General features: G+C 37.0%; 1 pseudogene; it reads left to right on the top strand.

Moving 5' to 3' along the window:
• The first annotated feature begins 3,756 nt into the window (after positions 1-3,756).
• LOC116627861 lies at positions 3,757-4,550 on the top strand (annotated as a pseudogene).
• The last annotated feature ends 3,010 nt before the right edge of the window (positions 4,551-7,560 follow it).

Raw genomic sequence — 7,560 nt, 5'->3', positions numbered from 1 at the left:
TATGATGATATGCTCAACCTTGTTATCATATAAAGGTAACTGAAGTTCATGATGAGAACTGTTTTTCACCCATTTGATTGGAAATAATAAAAAAGTCAAACAGTATTAAGTTTGAGAGGTTGGAAATGAATAGAATTTCTTATACACTGTTGGGATAAAATTTTTGAAATACTTTGTTAACTGTGACTTTATTTACATTATTTTCTTTGTCCTGGTTCTTGCTTCAGTGAGTCAGCTAGGATATGCAGCTCTGTTGCTAACAGTAACATGAATTTAAAAAGTTAGACAAAATAATTTAAAAAATGATGAGGCAGAAAAAGTCTTACAAATCTTCCCCATATACTATCATTCCAAATGTGCATAAGCATACACATACTCTTGTCTGGCATAAAAACTTCTGAATAATTTTTTGAACTTTTGGGAACTTGAATAGAAATAATTTCACTTTGACAACAGAAGTGTTGTAGCATTTAAATGTAATTTTTCAACATGCTGAATTTAAACCTGGAAGGGGAAAACATGGGGTGGAGAAGGAAATATACATATCAATATTTATCATGTAAAATACATATAACTACGGCTCTTCTAAATTTAACTATGTATGATTTTAAAAGTCAAATACAGAATTACATTTCTGTGCTTTCAGAGAACCAAACAATAACACTTATAATATTTTTATTGATAACTGCAAAAATCTTTTGTGAGTTATTGCTTAGTATTTATGAATTGGAACAAAAAATGGCATTTGCTGAATTTGCAAAACAGCTAATTCATAAAAAGGTAAGTGACTGAATATTGCATATAAGGTACATAGCATAATATCTATTACCATAGAATATATACATGTTCACATATAGTTATTTCCATACTCTAGAATCAGATTAAGATATGTTAAAATATTCAGGAGTATTTGTGAATGCAATTGAGAGATCAATCTTAAAATATGTATACCTCCTTATTTAAACAACTCTTATGCTGTCCTTTAAGTAGATTTTTTAGAGGTTGATTATGAAATTCATTAATCCTTTCCTTCTTAAATATTTCATATTTTCTCCTGTACGATGGTTGATTTTATGTGTCAACTTGACTAGTGATTCTGTTTTTCTCCAGAAGCTTGACTAAAACACCCTGCAATCGAAAATCTATGCCGTGGGGGAATGCCGGTCCAAAAAACAAAGCAGTAAAGGCACTGAATGGCAATAATTTCAGAAGTGTTTAGTCTTAAGCAAGGTAACTTGAAAGCCTTGAAATTGACTGTTACTGAACATCTATTATTTTTCAGTAAATAAATTTAAAATATTTTTACATCTTTTCAGCTTAATTCTCCCAACAACGCCTTAGAATTTGTATCACATTGCTGCAACAGACACAGTGCTGCCACTTTAATGTGTTCAGGTTGCCCTAACAAAATAACAGACTGGGGGCCTTAGACAACAGATACTCATTTTCTCATAGTTCTGAAGGATTTCTAGCCTTCAGATCACTTCATGATCGAAGTGGTGGCAAATCTGGTTTGTAGTGAGAGTTCTCTTTCTGGCTACCTGATTCCGATGTCTCTTCCACTTCTTAAAAGTGCACCAGCCCTATGGGATTAGTCCCCCACTCTTATGACCTCATCTAACCTTAATTACCTCCCTAAAGATCCTATTTCCAATACAGTCACATCATGGGCTAGGGCTTCAACACACGAATTTAGAGAGGCACATTACACAGTCTCTGATACTATCCAATTATTCTACCTATACCCCACATATTTCGTAGCCCCACTACAGTTAGACAGGGACATTGACTAGTTGTAGCCAACGAGATTGTCACTTTGAGATCTAAGTATGAAAGAACTAAAACAGAACTTTCTAGCAATCTCTTCCTCTGCCACAGCGACTGAGAAGACCTGATGCTCCAGACTATACAATACCTGATGGTGGAGACTACATCAGCCTGGTCTCAGAGAGATCGCAGACCACAGCCCCCTTGCATGTAACGTGATTGGGAAAATAAATATATTTAGTTTATCTGCTGTACACTTGGGATTGCTTGTTATTGTCACTTACTTGGATTTATACCCTACTGAGTGGTAGTTAGAGATGCAAAAGTCACCTTGGTCTAAATATAAACTCTGCCACATATGAAATGTGTAAACTCAAGAAAGTTTCTTGACATCTTTCACAGTCTTCACTTACAAAATGAGAGTAATTAATAATGTCAATTTCATAATAATGCCCATGTCATGAAGATTAAATGAAAGATTGCATGTAAAGTGCTCTTAAAAGTGCTTTACTTAATAGAGGATCGATAACTGGGATTTTTACGTTGAGAATCTGTGGCTCAGAATTTATGCAGACATTGATGATAAAAGTTAAATATTCATGAGTAATGTGGGAAGTTCTTAGAAAGCTGGTAAGGGCCAGAACAGATAATAACAACTGAACTGACCAGTTATTGGCCACTGCATAGACATAGCTCTAAAAAGATGGTGATACTCACATATAGAGAAATGAGCTGAGAAAATTCAGGTTCACACCTAATCCCAAGTGAGTTCATATTTACTCATGGATATAACCATATAAGCAGAGTATTGCTGGTGATCATAGGTAACAATTGTTTTCCGAATTCAATTTATCAGCATACATTTCCTCCTGGGAATCTATACACTTTTATGACCAAGAGAAATTTCCTCAGAATTTTTACTTATTCGTGGACCTTAGAAACCAAAATTACCACATTCATACAAGTACGAGGCATTACGTGTCCCGACCATTTTGGCATAACCATTTATTAACATTCGCTCATGATGCATGAAAAAGCAGTTCTGGCTGCTCTTGCTAACCTATAAAGCATTATTTTCATATTTTCCTAGTCCACATACTCCCAAAAGCCACAATTTCAATAATTTAGAAGAATATAGCAACTGTCAGAAGAAGGTTTGTATGAAAATAAATAACAAACAAACAGAAGCTTCTCTGAGTTTAATGTATTAAACTCTTCTGTAATCTCTTGGTTATAATGGATATGCGTTGATATTGCCTTGAAACAATAAAAATATTGAGCATCTCTAATGTACTTGGTCATATAAATGCCTCAGCTCTGGCTGTTTTCCCAAGAGTGCCAACACTGTACTCATCCCAGTGAGTCCCAACATGAGAAGCAAAGGAAGACTAAAAGCCAGGAGTTAGTATACACAATAGTTAGGGACGAGCTCTGAAGTCAGAGAATACAGGCCATCGCACTCACTACTCCATAATGTTGGCAAAGTTAGTATCTCTGAGTTTATTTCTTTCTCTTTGTAAGTATGAAATTTCAAATATGTAAATATTAAGTTGTTCAAAATGAAACTTGAAAAAAAGGAGGAGGGGCGCCTGAGTGGCTCAGTTGGTTGGGTGACTGCCTTCGGCTCACGTCATGATCCTGGAGTCCCGGGATCGAGTCCCGCATTGGGCTCCCTGCTTGGCAGGGAGTCTGCTTCTCCCTCTGACCCTCCCCCCTCTCACGCTGTCTTTCTTGATCTCATTCTCTCTCTCAAATAAATAAATAAATAAATAAAATCTTAAAAAAAAAAAAAAAAGGGAGGGAGGTGTCTTCACTACCCCCAGTCTAGGTGTGAGAACTGAATGAGAGAATTCAAATAAAGTTCTAAGGACAATGCCTGAAACACAATAAGCCATCAATAAATGTTACCTTTATCGTCAGCAGTTAGGAAAAATTTAAACTTGTGTTCTATTAAAAATGTATTACAACTTTTGGCTTTCAGCTCAGAGGAGGTGAAAGTGCAACTGCCTTGTGTCATCCTGAATCTGGATTCATCTAACACAAGCCACCTCCACCATGCCACCTAAGTTCAACCCCAACGAGACCAAAGTCCTATACCTGACATGTGCTGGGGGGGAAGTCAATGCCACGTCTGCCTTGGCCCCAAAGATTGGCCCACTGGGTCTGACTCCAAAAAAGGTTGGTGATGACATCACCAAGACAAGTGGTGATTGGAAGGTCTGAGGATTACAGTAAAACTGACCATTCAGAACAGGCCCAGATTGAAGTGGTACCTTCTGCCTCTGCCCTGATTATCAAAGCCTTCAAGGAACCTCCAAGAAGACAAACCATGAGAGACGATGGACTCTGAAAAACAAATTGAGGGTTCTAGAGGGGAGGGGGATGGGAGGATGGGTTAGCCTGGTGATAGGTATTAAAGAGGGCACGTTCTGCATGGAGCACTGGGTGTTATACACAAACAATGAATCATGGAACACTACATCAAAAACTAAAGATGTAATGTATGGTGATTAACATAACAATAAAAAAATTTTTAAAAAAAGGAATCTCCAAGAGACAGAAAGCAACAGAAAAACATTAAACACAGTGGAAATATCACTTTTAATGAGACTGTCAACATCGCCTAACAGATGTGGCACCAATCTTTAGCCAGAGAACTCTCTGGAACCATTAAAGAGATCCTGGGGACTGCCCAATCTGTGGGCTACAATGTTGATGGCTGCCACCCTCATTACATCACAGATGACATCAATAGTGGTGCAGTGGATTGCCCAGCTAGTTAAAACTATAAAGGAAAATATTTCAGTAAAGGGTCATTTGACACCAACAATAACAAAAATGCATTATAATAATCAAGGGGAAGAGGCTAGAATGATCCATGTAGTAATGGATTGGAGTTGGAGACATCAGTAAGAACTTAGCTTAATATATTACATATAGTTGCAAATAGAAATATTTATAGATATGTGTAAATACATAGGTTAGTACACACACATACATTTCTTTGTGCTGTCAGCTGAGAGGTCCACCCCAGTAGCAAAGGGCACAGATCTTGGTTTCTAATACTGAACCAAAAGCTCCTTGGAGAAACAACTGATTCAAGGACTGGATCAGGAATTATAGAAGATAAGCTTGGTGTGTCAGAAAGTAAGAACATACTAAAAAACAAAACAATACAAAACATTTTTGGAGTTATGTGGGAGTATGCCAGAGGGACACAGGATCCAACTAAAAGGCTCCCAGTAGCCAAAACTGGAAAATTTTGAGCAAAAAAATAACTCAGATTAATACCCAAAATATAAAATTAGTTATCTATAAGTTTATATCGATGTATAAAAATAATTTAACAAATTAATGAATGGAGAAGAGACAACTGTCTCATGTAGAAGAATTCCAAATAATTATGTAGATACTTCTCCCCTATGGCGGGGGGGGTGGGGAGAGCATAAATCCCAACTCCATAAATGTGGGCTGTTGATAGTGGCTCTTCCAAAAAGTAAAGACTCCAAAGAGTCTGCCCTGACCCAATCTTCAGGGCTAGGGCAGACACGGCATTGACTTCCCCACCAGTGCATGTCAGTATATGACTTTGGAATTTTCTATTCCAAAAACAGAAAGGTGAGGAAAAGAGTAACTTTATATTGGAGAAATCTGACAAACACTACCTCAGCCAGAGTTATCATCAATAGTCATGACTCATGATGCTAGTATACATCTTTCATATAATATGATGAAAATAGCACTTGATGTCTGTGATTTCCTCCCTAAATCCCATAGCCCAAGTCTAGGCATGAGAAAAACATCTGCAAAATTCTAATGGAGGAGAATCCTACAATATATCTCACCAGCACCCTCCAAAACTGTCAGAATGATCAGAAACAAGGAAAGTGAGAAACTGTCACAGCCTATAGGAGCCTAAGGAGACGTGACAATTAAATGTAATACGATATACTGGATGGGATCCTGGAAAAGAAAGACAATATTAGGTCAAAACTTAGCAACTGTGAATAAATTATGGACTTTAGTTAATAATAGTGTATCAATACTGGTTTATTAATTGCAGTAAATATACCATACTAATGTACGGTGTTAATAACAGGGCATACTGGGTGTTGGGTATATGGGAATGCTCTTTACTATCTTCTCAATTTTTCTGTAATTCCAATACATTCTAAAAAATAGTACTAAAAATGCATTACAATAATTGGAAGAATTTCCTCTAAGACCTTAGTCATTCTAGATGATACTAGGTTGCATGAAAAGTGCTTCCACATTACAATGATGGAGTTCAATTCTACCTCTGCCACTTTGTAGATGTATACATCAGCACAATTTCTTAAAGACATGGTGCCCTTTTATGTGTACAATGAAGATACAAATAACCTCAGGGATGTGGCAATGAGAAATAAATAAAATCAAATACATGAGCACCCAAAACAATGCCAGTCACAGAAAGCTTAAATCTGCCCAAGAATATGCAAATGGAATATAGAGAGCCAGGATTAGGATTTGGCTCCGTAAGATCCCACTGTCCCTGATCTTGCCATTATGCAATATTGGTTGTAATTCAAAAATCAGAATTCAACCATTAAAGTAGGCCAGTCTGGAACATTTATTTGCTTCGATAGCCCCACAGCTGGGCTGTAACATCCTTTAGCAGTGACAATGTGAACTTGGAGCCTGTGTATAATAGTCATTGTAAGTCCCTCCCCTGAGATCTGGCTTAAATGCTGACAGTCAGTAAGTGATGGTATAAAGCCTGTTGGAAGTAAGGAAGACATGGAGATGAGGGGATGAGAGCAAAGCAGGTATAGAACACTGAAAGGAAGGCAGAAGATTAAAAACTGTATCTACCTTGTCTTCAACTGAATTATCTGTTTTCCTGGCTCTCTGGAACTAGATTGCTAAATTCAGTTAAATTCAACACATTCTGATTAGGTATCCATCCTCATATATTTCAGGGTCAATACAGCATACATTCTAGCATGGCAATTTTATTCAACATCACATAATTTAAAGCAACCACCTTTTTTTTTTTTTTTTTTTCATTCCAGTAAGTGGCTTGTGCATGGTAAGGTAGGAATCCAAACCCAAATGAATTTTCAAAAGAAAAGACTTCACAAGAGCATTATGGTAGTAACAGACCTCTACAAACTAAATCCTTAGCTCCCCCAGGTCACACATTCACTCTTCTCTGCCAGGAGGTTTGAGAGAATATGGGTTCAGCATCACAAGAAGCATTAAGGGCAACACAAGACTGAATATGGTATGACTACCCTCCTCTAGGTGCTCAAACACCAGACAAGGCAGATACACAGTGGTATATTACAGAACACATTTTGTGCCATGGTAAAGGTCTGAAAGTATAGATATGAGAGCCATTAGCTGAGTTTTTATTAATCCCCCACACCCCCCAAAACTTCACACCTGCAGATGGTTGATCAAATTTATACAAATCATCAAATTTACATCAAATCAAACTGAGATCTCAACTTCAGTGGCCTATAGCCACTACTTTACACTAAAAACTACTGATGCAGTCAGCAAACTCTAGACATGCCTTTTTTTATTTTTTAAAGAAGGATGTCATCCTAGTTAAATGGGGAAAAAATTAACTAAAGAAGAACTAGGCTGGGTAATGAAAAACTGAGGGTACTTCAAAAGATCATTTCCCCAAAGTATTAGAAATGATCATTTTTTAAAAATTTTTTATTGTTATGTTAGTCACCATACATTACATCATTAGTCCCTGATGTAGTGCTCCATGATTCATTGTTTGTGCATATCACCCGG

Source organism: Phoca vitulina, unplaced genomic scaffold, assembly GCF_004348235.1.
Source record: "Phoca vitulina isolate PV1807 unplaced genomic scaffold, GSC_HSeal_1.0 scaffold3, whole genome shotgun sequence".
Taxonomy (NCBI): Eukaryota; Metazoa; Chordata; class Mammalia; order Carnivora; family Phocidae; genus Phoca; species Phoca vitulina.
This window is presented reverse-complemented; position numbering and strand designations above follow the sequence as displayed.